A 19,278-nucleotide genomic window follows, 5' to 3' on the forward strand; every position below is an offset into this window, starting at 1 on the left:
GGCTGCAGTGATTTTCAATGTTTTGGTAAAGAGAGGGTCCTCCAAGCCCCTTCAAGGCTCACAGCTGTGGGTGGGTAAGTCAAGCGTGTTAAATTTTCTTCAACATCCCTACCTCCCAAAGTCTCTGAAAACTTTTCTCTACCTTATATCAAGGAATTTCTAGTACCTAACTTTATTTAGTGTAGGCCACTGTTGAGTTCAGCTTCAGTTAACCAAATGAGTGAACACTTTAGATTACTCCCACTCTGTGAACTGGGACACTGAATCCAGAATCTCTGGTAAAAGCATCTGTGTTGATAAATTCAGCCTCAACTATCGCTACCAGAATTCTCTAGGTATTTATTTATTTATTTAACTTTTTAAAATTTAATGGGTTTATTTTTTATTGACGTATAGTTGATTTCCAATTTTGCATTAGTTTCAGGTGTACAGAAAAGTGATCCAGTTATATATATATTTTTTCAGATGATTTTCCATTAGAAGTTATTACAAGATAATTGAATATAGTTGCTTATTAATTTTAGGTACAGTAGTTTGTATCTGTTATTCCCATACTCCTAATTTATCCCATCCCTTCTCCCTTTCCCCTTTGGTAACCATAAGTTTGTTTTCCATGTCTGTGAATCTGTTTCTGCTTTTTTTTTTATAGATTCATTTGTATTATTTTTTAGATTCCAAGATAATACAAATGAATCTATATAAAAATATTATATGAGTGATATATAATATTTGTCTTTCTCTGTCTTACTTTACTAAATTTAATATTCTCAGATCCATCCATCTTGCTGCAAATGACAGTATTTCATTCTTTTTTATGGCTGAGTAATATTCCATTGTATATGTATACCACATCTTCTTAAGCCAACCATCTGTAGATGGGCACTTGGGTTATTTCCTTGTTTTGGCTATTGTAAACAGTGCTGCTATGAACATTAGGGTACATATGTCTTTTCAAGTTAGAGTGGTCATCTTTTCTGGATATATACCCAGGAGTGGGATTTCTGGATTGTATGATAGCTCTATTTTCAGTTTTTTAAGGCGCCTCCATACTGTTTTCCACAGTGACTGCAACAATTTATCTAGGTTTCTATTAATACAACTTAGCAAAATCTTAAGACTATTTTTTTGTATAAGATTTCTCCTCTTCTGTCAGATTTTGTGCTTACCCCCTGGGGTCTGCTGGGATCTGACTCCATGTCTGGATTGAATGAGGTGTGGAAGGGTATAGCATAAGGAGAACTGGCATCTTCTTGCAAGGTAATTACTGCAGATGCAGTCAACATTGGGTTCGTAAACATGGCAGATTTATCTGATAGAATTGGGAGAGGCTACACTTGCTAGAATGGAAAGCTCAGTGGACTTGGAGGTTCGGGTACTCAGAGTCATCTAAATCCATTCAAATACCCTTATTCCAATTCATAGTGTCCCACTTTTTCCTAATTAATGTGCTTTCACATAAGAGGCCAAGTGAGGCTGTGAATTTAAGTTATATTTCAGCAACTTGTTGCATCTGTAGTTAGTTATATCTGCCCTACAGGTAAGAGGTAAAGCATTCATTTAGGCCAATGATTCTCAAAATGTGGTTTCTGGACCAACAGCATTAGTATCACCTTGAAACTTGTCAGAAATGCAAATTCTCAGGCTCCATCTTAGATCTACTCAATCAGAAACTCTGGGGGTTGGGGACCCAGCAGTCTGTATTTTAAACAAGCCCTTTAGGGGTTTCTTAATCATGCTGTAGTTTGAGAACCATAATTTTAGGGTAATTATAAAAGTTCTCTGATCTGTGCACTGAGTTAAGAATTTTAAATATGGAGCTTGCTCTTATCTTTTTTTAAACTCTCCAACGCAGTTAGAATTAGCCAACTCACCCCACATTTCTTTTATCCCTCATTCTCACCATAGTGGTTATTCAAGTAGCCAGCTGATATACAAGGCTTCCATTTGATAGGTAATTCATTCTCAGGAAGCATAATTTATCATCTGTTGTTAATGGGATTGTCATGGCTTTCATACCCACACAGGTGAGATAACCAATTCCAAGAGTTCATTTCCTTGAAAATTTGTTGCATGCAACCCTACCTGATATTAATTACCCAATCATGTAGAATTCCACTGCAGAGAACAGAATTCACTTTAGCTAGTTTAAGCAATCGATCTATTACTGACAGAGAAGGATCTAGTTGTTTGGGGGGCATGAATTTAATATAAAAATTGGCAGCTTCCTTAGGAAAAAAATACAACTTTACAAATACAAAATTATGTATGAAACTCAAAATTTATTCATAGTGAAAATTGCAACAAATGACGAATTCTAAAAAGCTGACATTTACCACAAACATCACAAAATCTAGCAAAGTGATACAGTATTTTTATTAACCAAATGCTTAATGCACCGTTAAAGTTTTTTTACATTTTTGCTTTTTTTTGATAATAATTTTGTAGTGTCACTTTTATAGAGTGAATAAGATATTTCCATCTTTTTGTTGTAACTGAAATTTTGTTTTATTGATAGTTTAGAAAATGTCTTTCATCTTTCCAACTCATTATTGATAATGCCATGTAAAGTTTTAGAACTATTGTCAGACTGAGAAAACCACTGTCAAATCTCTTTTTTTATATGAACTATAAGATTTGAAAGTTTTCTACAGATTAGCCTCTGGCTCTGTCAATTTTAAACTTTGTTACTCTCCCACCACCAAGTTGAAGGTGCAAGACACCTTCAGACTGTGATGTGACCTCCGGATCTGTCCCCTCATGTCACAAAGCTGGATGAGTCCACACACTGGGCATTAGGAGAGATCACAAATACCAATCTATGTCTGTTAACCCAATCTAAATATGTACCTAACTCAATTTCTTCTTAGCTAGATCCACAAAATGCCTAAGGCCACTCCATCAACACTGGAGACAAATGTCACTGAGGGGAAGTTTAAGTGGAAAGAGACAGTAGCCTTAATTTATAATATTTATAGTAGTTAAAATATCGTACTTTTTCAGTTTTTATAAAAAACACACAAAAATCCATCTCTAACGATAGGGTATTCAGTGAAATCAGTAGGATGAAAAAATAGACTCTCGGTTGAGCTTTCAGGTATGACATCCAAAGCTACACTACAGAGTGGACTACTGAGGTCATCTCTTTTATGATCAGGAAGCTGCCAGCCATAGAACCAAACCACCCACTACCCTGAGCAAGAAACTGTCACAATCAGAAGACTATCATGTCATCAGGAAGCAGTTGCTGCCCCTGCCAGTTCTAGACCCACAGCAGAGCTGCATTGATTCACATTGACAAAATGGACACACGATGCCCTGCCTCTCAAACCTCATGAAGTGTCTGGACATTAGGACCCCTTCCATCACTGTGTAGAAAAACCCAGTGTGTGATAAATGATCCAGCTTCTAATGAAAATTTTTAAGAACTGACTCATGGCACATTTACTAAGCATTCTGAGGTCATTAATTTTCACTGGCATTGCTGCTTGGACTCAGGATTCTGATAGTTGAACAATAATTTTTTTAGTTGAATTTTTTTTGCCTTGGTCTGAAGTACAACAATAATTACTGCTAACATTTACTGAGTGCTTACCGATGTGCTAGGCACTGTGGTAAGTGCTTTATATACAGTAATTCATTTAAATCTCACAACAGTTTTAGGAGGTAGGTAGTATTTTTTTTTAATAAATTTATTTATTTTATTTATTTTTGGCTGCATTGGGCCTTTGTTACTGCATGTGGGCTTTCTCTAGCTGTGGCGAGCATGGGCTACTCTTCGTTGCAGTGTGCGGGCTTCTCACTGCGGTGGCTTCTCTTGTTGTGGAGCACGGGCTCTAGGTGCACGGGCTTCAGTAGTTGTGGTGTGTGGGCTCAGTAGTTGTGCCTCACGGGCTCTAGAGTTCAGGCTCAGTAGTTGTGGCACACGGGCTCAGTAGTTGTGGCACACGGGCTCTAGAGCACAGGCTCAGTAGTTGTGGTGCATGGGCTTAGTTGCTCCGTGGCATGTGGGATCTTCCTGGACCAGGGATCGAACCGGTGTCCCCTGCATTGGCAGGTAGATTCTTAACCACTTCACCACCAGGGAAGTCCCAGTAGGTACTATTTTTTCTTCATTTTACAGATGAGAACATTGAGTAATAAAGGTTGAAGAACTTGTCCTAGGTCACATGACCAAAAAAGTGATAGGGCTGAATCCAAGTATAGCTGACCCTAAAGCTTGTGTAAATGTTCCATCTCTAAGACACACTTTCCTAAGTTCTCTTTGACAGTTTTTCACTCAGATGCTGTAGAAATAGATTCCCCACTTCCCCTTAACCTCTACCTTCCAGATTTATTCACCTTAAATGTTTAATACTCTAGGAGATATAACTTCCATCCAGGGAAGAAAGTCATTCTAGAATATCAAGTTGAAGATTAGGCAGTAGACAGAAAGAGGACATTCTAATGTTACTCTGGAATTCACTAAAATTTATGCACACCACACCCACACATATATTAAATTCTCTTTAAAATGAGGGTTTCTGAGTATTAATTTCATATTATTTACATAGTCTGGTGAGTATAGCCTTTTTAAAATTCCAGACCTATCTCTCATTCTATTTTGCGGTTTGTATAACTGATTGACCACTCTCCAAAGCTACATGGAAGAACCCACCTCAAACATTCCCATCTAGTGCATTTATCAGGGAGAAAAACATCTGGCAAGTAGCAAAGTGTATTCATGGAAATATTATGTTTTCAAAAAACAAACAAATACAAGCAGTGAGACCTTGGGTCCTGGGTCAAAGATTTGGGGTATTTTGTGAATCATTTTCATGGGTGTGGGTCAAAGCCTTTCTATTTTAATAGTTCATTTTAGAGAGATTAAAAATGATTTCCCTGAATGTTGACAGAGAAAGAAAACTCACGGAGGCCCTTTACACTCAACCTTGGCCCAGCAGCAGTAGCCATGGGGGTTAGAGGTTGCTGTAGCAATGACCTATATTACATAATGCCTCCCATCTGCCCACAGATGTGAGAGTTTGTTCAAATGTTTTATTGGATTTTTATTACACTTTCATACAGCTCCAGCCCATCTGCATTTGCCAGGCTGGGTGCAATTTCTAAAATACCAAATCCATTAGCTCTTCAATACATGCAGATATATCTTGAGATATGTTCTCTGACCAGGTCTCTGGTGCCATTTGGGTGATACTAACACATGTTTCATGGATATAATAAATAAAATTGATAGGGTAGGCACTGTAGGCCTCCTGATTGGTGATGATGATGATGATGACAGGGATGTCTGTCTGGGTCAGCTCGGAGCCAAAGCCTCTAAATGAGAGTCAGTGTTCTGTGGTTGGTAACATTAATCCTACTCCCATCCATTCATAATTGATCTACAGGGAGAGAAGACAAGAAAAACATAATAAAACAAAACAAAAACAGTTCACATCAACTCTGCCTTAGTTCAGGCTGCTATAACAAAAACATCACAGCTATGGCTTATAAACAGCAGACATTTATCTCTCTGTTCTGGAGGGCTCTGAAGTCCAGACTGTTCTGCAGACAGTTCTGGAGGTTAGAAGTCCAAGATCAAGGTGCCAGAATGGGTGGGTTCTGGGGAGAGCCCTCTTCAGGGTACAGACTGCTGACTTCTCCTTGTATCCTCACATGGAGGAGTGCAGAGAGAGGAAGAAAGCTCTCTTGAGACTCTTTTAAGAGCACTAATCCCATTCACAAAGGATTCACCTTCATGAACTCATCTAATTCTAATTAACTCTCAAAGGCCCCACCTCCTAATACCATCAGTACGGGAGGTAAGGGTTTTTTGGTTTTGTTTTTAAATATCCACCATTGTGGTTTATTCACATTAGTGGAACACTGTGCAGCAGTGAAAACAAGCTATAGCATCATGGATAAACACGAATGAAATTTTCAAACACAATAATGTGCAAAAAAGAAAGTTATAGAAGAACACATATAGTATACTACTGGAAGACTTGAAAACATGACTCACAATACCTTTTTTAAAAAAAAAAATATTTATTTATTTTGGCTGTACCAGGTCTTAGTTGCAGCACGCGGGCTCTTAGTTGTGGCACACATGCAGGATCTAGCTCCCCAACCAGGGATCGAACCCAGGCCCCCTGTATTGGGAGCATGGAGTCTTACCCACTAGACCACCAGGGAAGTCCCACAGTACCTTTATAAAATTGAACTCTAGTTGATTTACAGTGTTGTGTTAGTTTCAGGTGTAGAGCAAAGTGATTTAGTTATATATATGTATTCTTTTTCAGATTCTTTTCCATTATAGACTATTATAAGATATTGAATATAGTTCCCTGTGCTAAACAGTAGGTCCTTATTGTTTATCTATTTTATATATAGTAATGTGTATATGTTAATACCAAATTCCTAATTTATCCCTCCCCCTACCTTTTCCCCTTTGGTAACCATAAGTTTGTTTTCCATGTCTGTGAGTCTATTTCTGTTTTGGAAATAAGATCATTTGTTTTAGATTCCACATATAAATGATATCATATTATATTTGTTTTTCTCTGTCAGACTTACTTCACTTAGTATGATAATCTCTTGGTCCATCCATGTTGCTGCAAATGGCATTATCTCATTCTTTTTTATGGCTGAGTAGTATTCCATTGTAATATTACCACATCTTCTTTATGAGAGGTGGGGATTTAACATATATATTTGGCGGGGAGACACAAACATTCAGTCTATAGCAAATGCCATGTAAATTTTTTTTTTACTAATAAAAGTGATTTGAACAAATTTTTTATCTGTACCCCATCAATCATTTGGTCTTGAGAGTAATGGAACTAAGAGTTCTCTCATTCTGACACCAATGATAATAGCACCTTCATCCATCTGAGATGTCACTACCATGTATAGCTTGGCAAGTCCAGGATGACAGACTCAAACCCTTTTCCCTCTCCGCAAGGAGAACCCATGTCTATCTCGTTCACACCCCAGCTTCCAGCATGATGCCCAGCATGTGGTAGGCCCTCAATAAATATGTACTGAGTCAATGATGGAACAGATATAGGTTTGTACTGGGTGTGTCTTTTCCGTCTGGCTCCTGGTTACCAAATGCTTCACGACTCAATAGATTTCTAGTCTACTGCCCACTTTATATTTTGTGGTAGAATTTTAGTTAGTCATAACCACCATTCGTCATGAAAAATGCAATCGTGGAACTCCTCTGAGATCCTAAGAAAACTTTCAGTTGCATATTAGAGATTCCATGCTGGATAATAGTGGCTTTCTTAGGCTGAATTATTCGTATGGTTAGTTGGAAAGGTCTGCATAATAAAGCTGGGTGATTTTCATCTTTCGATTAGGGGTAGGATTTGTAGGAGACTAATTTTATTCCTTAGCTTAAACTGAGAAAGCTTTTGGGTTTTTTAGTATCCATTTCTGGCAGCCCTCTATCAGTGGATGGGGTTTCTCTTTTTCACAGTCACATAAGCAAATGTTTTATTCAGATGCCATTTGTGAATGTAATACATTTTCAAGCTGTTTGTTCCAGTTCAAAATGTTTCACGTATACTCGAAAGCCAAGAAACAATGTCCTCTCTTTTATATCGTAGCACATGCAAAGTTCATCGAAGTGTTATCACGTGATTCATTTTTACTTACAAGGAAAATAACATCGAAGACATGCTGAAGTAGCATTCATTTGGCAAGTAGGTCCCTGGCTTCCTAGTTCTGATTCCATGCTTCACTGTGCCAAATCCACTCAGAAAAGCAGAAATGTTTGCAGGTGTCATGGAATTCCAGTGTTTCACTTGCACTGGGTAACCCTAGAAAGGAGAATTTCTGTACGTGAAGCTAATAGTGATTTGTCCAAAGAAAGCATCCTTGAGTCTCAGGCTGAAAATAAGGTATTTGGTTGTGTGAGAGGATGAGCCCAGCAGCTGGTAACCCAGCAGGAGATTCTTCCCTGAAAAATTGTGATTATTTTCACATGTAAGGAAAGAGACAAATGAATATCATTTTCAAACCTCTATCTGACTAAACACACCAACCAGAAATGCATCTACCTACATCATTTTAAAAGAAATCCTGTGGGGCTTTGACAGCATGTGAGCTATTCCCATTGATCTTCTTTCACTGCATGTTTCTCACACTTATTTGCTCTTTATTTTCATGTTTATAAAATGTGTTCCCAAGCCCTTTAGGATAAAATCAACAATAGTGCCCAGGGCTCCAGCTAAAGATTCCCAGTGGGAGGGTCTGAGCCTTTTGTTCCGAAGGATCTAATAGAGTGCGAAGCTGACACAGAAATGGGAGGACTATTCAGCTAAAATTAAAGTCTTTGTCCCTTCATTAGTTGAACTTGAACTTCACATTTCTGAAGTTCTGCTAGGTTACTTTTTTAAAAATTCTGATTTAATCAAGGTGAACAGGGAAGCTCGTTAAAATCTCTCTTATTTTTAAAAAAAGAGTGCAAAAAAATCCCGTTTGTTTGGTGCAGCTAACAGTCCTGATTTTTTAAAATGAAATTTTGGAGAAGTTGACTTGAATCTCAAGGGTACATTATTCTTAATCATTAATAAAGGATTTTTTTTTAAAATTCTGACAGAGACTTCATTTTATTTTATTAGTTTATTGACTTTCTCAGCCCCATTGGGAAAGGTGAAGTGGCAACAGTCGGGCCTTTATGTGATTAATGAGCTAATATGGTTAAATAAAATTTATATTATTTTTGGTTTGAGGAAACCCTTGAAAGTGAGAGAAAACTTTCGACTGTAAGTTTTATATTGATCTCCTAACTTCCATATCAGACTTGCTGTATCTTATTTCTAATATGAGCTCATTTCTTGCTTTCTTCAGTTAGCAGGAAAAAAGCGAGAAAATTAAAGTACAGTGATTGAGGATGTGCAGACAAGTGGCTCTGGCATTTCTATGATCTCGATTATACAGTTCTTTTGTATTTCCAAATTGCAAGAAGAACTTACTGCCAAAACCAGTGGAACTTTGTCAGATTCTGATGCCATAGTGCCTATGAGGTAGCAGTTTTTGTTCTCTTTGAGAATGGAAATTTCTCCCTTTTCTACCTCCCTTACCTCTCCAGTCATCAAAACATATGATCTCAGTTCTTCTCTAGTATCTTTCCAAGCGAAGCCTGGTAGGGAAAATTAAGGAAAAGCCCAATCAACTGAAAAGGAAATTTCTTTTCATAATTTTTTTGGGTTTTGTTATATTCTTTGCATGACACAGAACTCCTTATATTACTTAAGTCTGGGTATGCAAATTCTTGCTACTCACAGCAGGAGGTAATAAAGATTCTATAAGATCTTCCAATTTTAAGTAAATTAGACATGTAATAGGCCATTACTGTTTTACTACTCTGATCATAGCAGATTTTTAAGGTGATGACAATGAACAGGGGGAATGAACTATGAACATGCCATTGGGTAAATTAACATCAAATTCAGGTTTTAAAAGGTACAATTATATACAAACACTGACTTATCCGGAGCCAAAAAGAAACACCAAACCCAAACAAACAAACCAACAAACCCCTTCAGAAAATGCTTAGGGGATACCCATTATGTGCAGAGCCCAGGGAAGAGTAGGGTACTGTGAGAATAAAAAGATGAATAAAGCTTTAATTAGTGGGGAAAAGATACTGGCTTATAAGGAGCTGTAGCAGGAGGCAAATTCTTCCATTTCTAGACCTCTTCTATGATTTTACCCAGAGGGTCATAAATTCAGATGCCTACAGGGAACAGACAGGTAAATAAAATTAGTGAAACCAGTGAGACCAGTGGCTAACTGAGGGACATGTGGTCATTGTAAAGGCAGCCATTGCTTCTGAGTTCCCTCTAATTATTGCCAAGTGGAAACATGAGTCTGGTGTTATCATAATTTCTAATTTTTTCAAGAGAAGCTGGAAGTTGATTTTGTTGAATGAAATCTCCCAATTTTTACATGTAGTTAGATAACACTGTTTTTAAAAACACTGTCCAGAGCAAGTAAAACTCATGTATTGGCTCAGCCAAAAACAGGCTGCCATCTGTGACCTCTGCTTTTCTCCCTGTCTTTGGGTTGACCTCATCCATTCCTATGGGCTATAGCTTATATGCCTGTAGCTTACAAATTAGATATGTCTTGATAGCCATTGGTGCTAGCTGATCCTGCTTGGGTAGCTTTTGAGGGTATCTCTTAGGCTTGCCACTGTTTTCCTTCCTGCTTGGACAAGGTGTTGAATCAAGTAGCATTGATCTGGAGGAGCACAAGATGGCAGAGTAGAGGGACCTTGCACTCACCTCCTTTCACAAGCACACCAGAGTCACAACTAACTGCAGAACAACCATCAATAAAGACTGGAACCTACCAAAAACGGTATTCTATATCCAAAAACAAGGAAGAAACCACAACGAGATGGTAGCAGGGGCGCACTTGAGATATAATCAAATCCCATATCCTCCAGGTGGGCGACACACAAACTGGAGAATGATTATATCGCAGAAGTTCTCCTATAGGAGTAAGAGTTCTGAGCCCCACATCAGGCTCCCCAGCCTGGGGGTCTGGCTTTGGGATGAGGAGCCCCCAGAGCATTTGGCTTTGAAGGCCAGTGGGGCTTGATTGCAGGAGCTCCATGGGACTGGGGGAAAGCAGAGACTCCACTCCTGGAGGGCACACACAAGGTCTTGTGTGCACTGGGACCCAGGGCAAAAGCAGTGACTTCGTAGGAGCCTGGGCCAGACCTTCCTGCTGGTCTTGGAGGGTCTACTGGGGAGGTAGTGTGTGTGTGTTGGGGGGCAGCTGTGGCTCTCTCTGGGATCATAAACGCTGTTGGCAGACATATCAGGGAGTGTTCATCTGCATGAACCCTTGCCAGAGGCAGACATTTTGCTAGGGTCATTAGCACCAAAACCTGCCCCCTCTGAACAGCCTATAAGGCTCCAGTGCTGGGATGCCTCAGGCCAAACAACCAACAGAATGGGAACACAGCTCCACCCATCTGTAGGCAGGCTGCCTAAAGACTTCCTGAGCCATCAGCCACCTCTAGACACGCCCCTTGACATGGCCCTGCCCACCAGAGGGCCAAGACCCAGCTCCACCCACCAGTCGGCAGGCACCAGCACCTCCCACTGGGAAGCCTACACAAGCACCTAGACCAGCCTCACCCACCAGGGGGCAGACACCAGAAGCAAGAAAACTATGATCCCGCAGCCTGCGGAACTCAGTCTGCAAAAACAGGTCAGAACCTACCCTGGGACCTACTGGTCCCTGGCCCTTGGGTGATGAGAGGGGAGTGTACTGCTGGGACACATGGGACATCACCTACAGGGGGCCACTTCTCCGTGAGAAACATGACTTACCTACTACATACATAAAAATACAAATAGAAATTTAAACAAAATGAGACAGCAAAGGAATATGTTCCAGACAAAAGAACAAGATAAAACCGCAGAAGAACAGCTAAGTGAAGTGGTGAAAGGCAATCTACCTGAGAGAGAGTTCACAGTAATGATTGTAAAGATGATCCAAGAACTCAGGAAAAGAATGGATGCACAGAGCAAGAAGTCACAAGAAGTTTTTAACAAAGAGTTAGAAAATATAAAGAACAACCAAACAGAGTTGAAGAATACATAACTGAAATGAAGTAGCACTGATCTGTGTGGAGCTGGTCTGCAAGAAGCATGTGCAGGACATTGACAGCATGGAATGGAGACTCACATGCATTTGTAGTCCCTGTGGCAGAGTACTGCCCTCAACCCCAGCTTCGGCTCACAGGACTTGGCTGGCAAGGACACCACTTTTGCTCTAGGTACTGAGAAAAGACTGGTGAGTCTTCAAGCACCCTTTGACCAAGGTATGAATTCCTAAAATGACCTCAACATTTCATGGTTAGAACATATGTATAACCCTCAATTTTCTCATATATGCTGTGCTTCCCCTGTAGACTCCTCAAATTCCTCAGAAATTATAGTCACTAAATCCCAAATCTTTACCATTTTTGTGAGCTCTAGGCTCCATAAGTTTCTCTAAAAGTTAGCTTTTTTTTTGCAGTAGCTTGCCTATGAAGCAAATACCTTTGTGTTACCTCAGTAAACTCATCCCAGAAATCTTTTAAAATATTCCAGTCAAAGTAGCTGCTCCATCAGTGGATATACTACACAATTTTCTCTTAAAATATGTTTTTGCTAAATTTACTATTGACACTAATGAAAGCTCCATGAGTGTAAGAGTATAGGTACTCAATAAATATTGGTTGAATGACTGCTATACATTCCCTAGTATATATATATTTTGTGGTGCCTGTGCACTGATGCATACACTCATACACACAAATCATTGTATATTTAACTATTGAAGAAGATCTAGCAAGTACCATAACCTGAGATATGTAGAAACACCAGTACTTTCATTCATCTATAAATCAAAATCCAACGTTGCACAACACATTTTAATTCTTATTTCTTAAAACTTTAGCATTTTTTTCTATATGACAAAAGAATATGCCTTTACTTGTTGCCAGATTGTTATACATATATTATTTTGCCATTTTAATACAGGGGAAAGAAAAAATGAGGAGAATTCAATAGTATGTGGCTTTTTGTATTTTGTTATTAATCAGAAATCTTGAAAGAGGCTTCTAAACATCTATCAACAAGGTTAATAAATTTTTTCAAAGTTAGAGATTGGGTATAGCATGACTTTAAACTGCAGATAAAATTATAGAAGCTTGTCTCCAGTTTATTTTACAGTTACTTAAATATTTTGCTAATTATGATATGTTCACATTTTTATAAGCAATGTTATATTATATATATGTATAATGTATATATATGTAAATATATATACTGAGGTTCCTTATTATAAAAGTGGATGTAAACATGCATTTTAAATAAACTTACTTTCTTTGAAAATTTTTGATCTGCTTCTTTTCAGAAGTAATTTAATAGTCTTTTTTTTTTTTTTTTTTTTAAACCTCAGGCTATGGCTGATAAAGAGGTAAAAATATAAGACGCTTCGGGTCTGGCCTTTTCTTATTATTGGCTTGTGCTTGGATTATTAGTACTATTTTCAATTTGTGGCTTTTGGTAGGAATCTTTGTAAGCCACCTGTTCATTTTATGAGATTAAATTTCATTAAAATGGTTAAATCTGTGTAAGAGGAACATGTAGATTGTGATATATTGTAATACACTGAGTGGATGAGGGCACCTGTGGTGGATGCTTTGGGCTGTTCGTCAGGATCCATTTTCCTCTTCTTGGGCCCATAACCAAATATATTTCCTGGCACCTCTTGTGGTTAGGCATGGCTATGAGACTAAGTTCTAGCCAATGGAAGGTGAGCTGAAACAATGTGTACCTCTTCTATGTTGGGCCCATAAAAACATTCCTAGGATTCTCCATGTCCTGTCCTTCTTCCAGCTGGTAGAGGTGCAGATGGCCATGTTGACCTTGAGCAGAAGTTGGCAGAGTTTCATTAACCTGAGAGCCCAAGTGACTTGAGGTATTCTGCTGATCTGATCACCAAACGGCTACCTGAGCTAGAAATAAACATCTGTTGTGCTGAGCCGTTGCATGTTTGATCATTATTACTGCAGCCCAGCCTCCCTGAACTGAGGCACTCTTTGCCACACCCTCAGCACTGTTGAACTCTCAGCCTTCCTTTAGGAAGACTCACAGCCCCTGGGTGATACCGGACCGTCTGTCTCTATCTGCACCAAGTGACGATACCTGTTGTCATTCTTATTTTAACTGTTAGTGAGGCTTACTTTCTTATTGTTTAGATGAAATGTCAATAGAAATAGAAGTTCTAATTTTTCTTCCTGCATCCTGGGATATGTTGCATTTCACTTAGCAAACTATTACATTAAGAAACTTGACTCTGTGGGTTTCACGTTTCTTCACTGGGTCAATGTTGTAATTGCTATAAAATGACAATGTAAGTAAGAGTTTGGCATTGTTAGGAATGCATTATTCTTAAGAACAGGGAAAGAGATCTGATTCTCATTCTATTGTCCTGGCAACAGAGATAAGAGCAGCATGAAATGTGACTTTCATTTATTTTTCATCGTTTATATGCCTTATATGGGATTTCGTGACTGACCCTCTTACTCCATAGATCCATCAGTTGTTAATTTGCCATGTGCCAAGAGTTTCAATGTTGCTACCATTTTATTTCTTTTTTGCTTTTCTTTCTCTCTTTCTTTCTTTTTTTAATTGAGTGATGGGAAATAGAGCTACACATGAGTTCCAATCCCATTTGGTGTGAGACTGGGCAACTTGATCCAGTCCAGATCTGACTCTCTCTCACTGGGGTTAGTTTTTGCTTGTGAAAAAATGTTCTTCAATAAACCCTATCCCCTGCCCTCCCACCCGTGGAATAAATCACAAATGCAGAAGAGAGCTGCTCTCCAGTTGATACACTGCCACTAAATAGCTTCATCCTGTTTTCCTGGCCCCTTCCCCACCTGCCCATCATCAATTTATATGAATTGATATTAAGCAAATCTATAACCACCCAAAGTAGACAGCACTTTTAAAATGAGTAGGGCAGGCAGAATCTCTATGCCCTGGTTGACAGAATTAAAACTGATGAGAAAGTAAAACATTACTTCAAATGTTTGCTTAAGGATGGGGAAGTTGGGCCCAACCCCTTTGTATTGCCAAATGTTACATGAAGCATCGTAAAATCAAATTCTCACATCTTGTTGTCCTCCCATTAGATCACATTAAACTCTGGCAGTGAGGCCAGCCCGCCTTGGTGGTTTTCTGATTTGTGGTTTGCACTTGGCTCTCCTCGCAGGCTTTAAAAATGATTTTATTTTGTGAACAGTCAGTGATAGTCAGACTCTAGAGTAAACTTGCCTGGGCCAACATTTGCAGTAATAACATTTCACATTATCAAGAGTTTCCTGAAGGACTGCAAAGAATGAAAACAAAGAGGAGCTTTTCTGGTAGTGGTTGTTTTTCTTCAGATGCTGGTAACCTCCCGCGTGGAGAGGCTGTGAATTTAGGCTTTGAAGAGCTCTTCACAAGCATCTACAGTTCTATGCCTTTAAGGTGAAACTGGAGAACTGGAACAGATTTGCGTTTTCTTGTTCCCTGCCTTGCTGAATATGTAACTGATTCTCCCTTCTTCTTTTCTTGGGTGGTTTTTCTGATTATCTCTCTCTTTCAGTCTTCTTCTGGCTGGGAGGTGGAGGGTGCTGGGTGGGGGAAGGGAGGGAATGTTGAGTTTAGGTGAGTCCATCTAAGGATTCCAAATAAGGACTTTCTCAGTGCTCTTCTAGTGATTTCACCAAAAAATATGTCTGCTGCTTGTATGATAAAATGAAAAACCATCTTTAGAGTAAGGCATACAACTGGTGTCCTAGACCTGTCTGATGATGATAGTCATGATAAAAATGTTGATTATGATTATAATAATTCATTAATTAAAAATAACAAATAAATGAGCCTAAGAAATTTAAAATGAATGTCAGATAGGTACACACTACCTTGAAGTGTTTAAAGATTCAACTTCTTTTATATTTAGTTTTTTTATTGTTTATTTTAAAAATTGTGGCAAAATATACATAGCATAAAATTTTCCATTTTACCATTTTTAAGAGTACAGTTCAGTGGTATTAAGTACATTCACATGGTTGTGCAACGATCACCCCCATCCATCTCCAGAGCTATTTTTCATCTTGCAAAACTGAAGCTCTGTACCCATTAAACAATAACTCTCCATTCATCCCTCTCCCCAGCCCCTGGCAACCACCATTCTGCTTTCTGTCTCTATGAATTTGAGCTCTAAGTACCTCAGATGAGTGGGATCATACAGTATTTGTCCCTTTTTTGACTGGCTTATTTCACTTAGCATAATGTCTTCAAGGCTCATCCATGTTGTAACATGTGTCAGAATTTCCTTTTCCAACTGGGTTTGAATGGCAAGAACTGATCTTTTGGAGAGAACTGGACAGCCATCCAAATTATCTTGGTTTGAAATTCTTGTAAGCCAAGCTAGGTGAATAAAACTATATCAATCAGTTTACCAACATGTATTTACCAAATGCTGTTACGTGACCTCTTTCTCTCTTGAAAAAATAGTCTTTTATTATTCCAAAGATATGTCATTGTAAAAAAAAAAAAGACATACAGAAAAGTATGAAGACAAATTTAAAGGACACATAAAATTGTAGCCTGTTGGCACTGTGAATATTTTGGGGTATGTTATATCAAAAATTATGTGAATCTAAATATTATAAGCATTGTAGATATAAATATAAATAGGGATTTTTGTAATTTTACAGAACTGGGAACAGGTTCACATGCTTGAAAACTGATTTCCTCAATTAGCAATATATTGGGGACATAAATAAATATAGTTTTATTTTGGTGGCTCTTAAATATTTTAAAGTCATGGACCCTTCCTTCATAGGAACGCTCAGAATACTAATTTATATAAAATGGAAAGTTTCTAGTTGAAGTGGGCAAGAGAATTACAGTATTCACCATCGCAGGAACAACAGTTCCTCTATAGTGGTTTTTGAGGCACTCCTCAGAAACCCTAAGACTCTGTCATAGGTTAAATTGTATCGCCCCCAAAGATGCTGAAGTCCTAACCCCCAGCACCTGTGAATGTGACCCTATTTGAAAATAAACTTTGCAGATGATTAAGTTGAGATGAGGTCATTAGGGTAGGCTCTAATCCAATATGACAAGTGTCCTTATAAAAAAGGAAAATTTGAACACAGAGAGACACACACACATACACAGAGGACACGATGTGGAGATGAAGGCAGAGATCAGGGTGATGCATCTACAAGCCAAGGAACACCGAAGATTGCCAGCAACACAAGAAGCTAGGAGAGAAGCATGGAAGATCCTCCCTCCCAACCCTCAGAAGGAACTAACCCTGCGGACACCTTTATCTAAGATTTCTAGTCTATAGAACCGTGAGACAATATATTTCTGTTGTTCTAAGCCACCTGGTTTTTGGTACTTTGCTGTGGCAGCCCTGGGAAACTAATGCAGACTCCCAAAATCATGATTTGAAAACTACTGCTTTATACTATTATTTTAAAAGCCTGCAGGTGTTCCATTGTATGGAAGAACATAATCTACTTAATCATTCCCTTATTAATGTACATGAATAGTGAGAGTGTCCCAATATTTTAAAGAATGATGCTGTGAACATACTTTCAGGTAAATCTTTGCATATTCGTGCTGTTGTTTTCCTCAAAATCATTTGTAGGAGGAGGAACTGTTGGGGTAAGTCATAGGAGCATTTGAAATTTTGATATTTACTGCCAAAATGCTCTCTAGAAAGCTCATAATAATTTACTGTACTGTATTCTCTCCCTGTAGTGTCAGAGTATATACACTGACAGAGTGTACACAATATACATCTCTCCAATCCTTATTGGGTATTGTCATTCTTTTTTAAAATCTGAATTTAACATTAATTTTTAATCAGAGTAATATATTTAAATAAGTGAATGAATTTTAGAAGACTTAGAACAAAACCCTGCAGTCCCGGCCACATCCCTCTCCACTGCTGCCACACCTCAGTGGCACCACTATCAATTCTTAGAGCTTCTTCTGGTTTTCACATTTATATTTCTAAATATAAATATTTCTAAATAACATGCTTATGCTACTATTTTTTTTAAATTTTAGGTATTATCTACTGACTTCCTATTATGAAAGATAAGGAATTAGCTTTCATATATGAGCAATCCCTCCCCTCACTCCATTCTCCCAAACAGGTTATATCACAATTTTGGCTGAGTCAATATTCAGAGTTTACATTTTACATTATTGTGATGACATATATTATTTTCAGCTGAGTCATATAGTGTACTATAATTCAACTATTTTTCTTAAATAACTCTCCCTCTCCAGAGTTAATAGTTAACTAATTTTTTTCTTTGCTTAATTTTCTAGATTCCTATTACTAATTCACATGAAAACTCTGCCTGAAGTCTCCATGTCTTCTCAATACATTCTAATACTGTTCTATCAGTTTCTTCTTTTCTTTTTCTTGGAATTATCCTTCCTGTAGCCATTCAACCTCCTACCTTTACTCTCTAGATCTGCTGCACAGCTGTCAGCCTAGATTTTTTTTTTTTCACCGTATTTCTGGGGCTCTCCTTTGCCTTTCTCCTGTGCTGAATCGCCTGTTTCCTGGATCATATGTCTTCCTGTTTCCTTTCTTGATTTGCAGCCTTGCAGTAGGATAGTTTCTACTGAAGAGTTACAAGAGTGGCGGAACCCTTCACTTTAGTGGGAATGCTCTTTATGATTCATCTAAGGCATCATGTAAGTTTCTGGTAGTATCTTCTATCAAATTGCTTAAGAAAACTTTTCTTATCAGGAATAATTGATAATTTTAGCAAATGTCTTTTCATATGTACTGAGAGAATGATACAAGTTTTCTCTTTTAAGCTCTTAGTGTAGTGAATTACAGTAAAAGACAGGCTAATGTTAAACTATCCTAGCATTTCTGTGAAAAAGACTACTAATCCATGACGTAATTCTCTTAATGTAGTGTTGAGTTAAATTTCCTAGTATTTTATTTGGCATTTTTGCCTCTATTTGTCTTTGGGTTTCTTGTTTTGTTTGTGGGTGGTTTTTTCCCCTCTATTTTTTTTTTTTTTTTTCTTGCGGTATGCGGGCCTCTCACTGTTGTGGCCTCTCCCGTTGCGGAGCACAGGCTCCGGATGCGCTGGCTCAGCGGCCATGGCTCACGGGCCAAGCCGCTCCGCGGCATGTGGGATCTTCCCAGACCGGGGCACGAACCCGTGTCCCCTGCATCGGCAGGCGGACTCCCAACCACTGCGCCACCAGGGAAGCCCTCCCCTCTATTTTTATATGCTTATGATTCAGTGTTATACTATATTTGTAGGATGAACTGAAAACTTTCCATCTCTTTTTATGTTCTTTAACAGTGTAAATAATACAGGAATTATCTGTTCTTTGCAGGTTTAATACAATGTGCCCAGAAGATTGTCTGGGCATTATGCCCTTTTCAAGGTTTTTATTTCCTCTTAAATTTCTTTTATAGCCTTTTCAGGATTTCAGTTCCTTTATGAGTCAATTTTGGTTACTCAGTTTTTCCTACAGAATAATTGATTTCAACTAATTTTCAAATTTGTTTGGTATAAATTTGTATTTGATTTGCTTATAATTAATATCTTTTCCCACATCTTTCTTTCTCAATCCTAAGGTTAATTATATGTCTTCCTTCTTTTATCATTATCACATTTGACAAAATCTGTTTATTTAATTGCTCTAGAACTAGCTTTTCATTTGATTAGTC

The sequence above is a fragment of the Hyperoodon ampullatus genome (assembly GCF_949752795.1).
Source record: "Hyperoodon ampullatus genome assembly, chromosome: 1".
Classification (NCBI taxonomy): Eukaryota; Metazoa; Chordata; class Mammalia; order Artiodactyla; family Ziphiidae; genus Hyperoodon; species Hyperoodon ampullatus.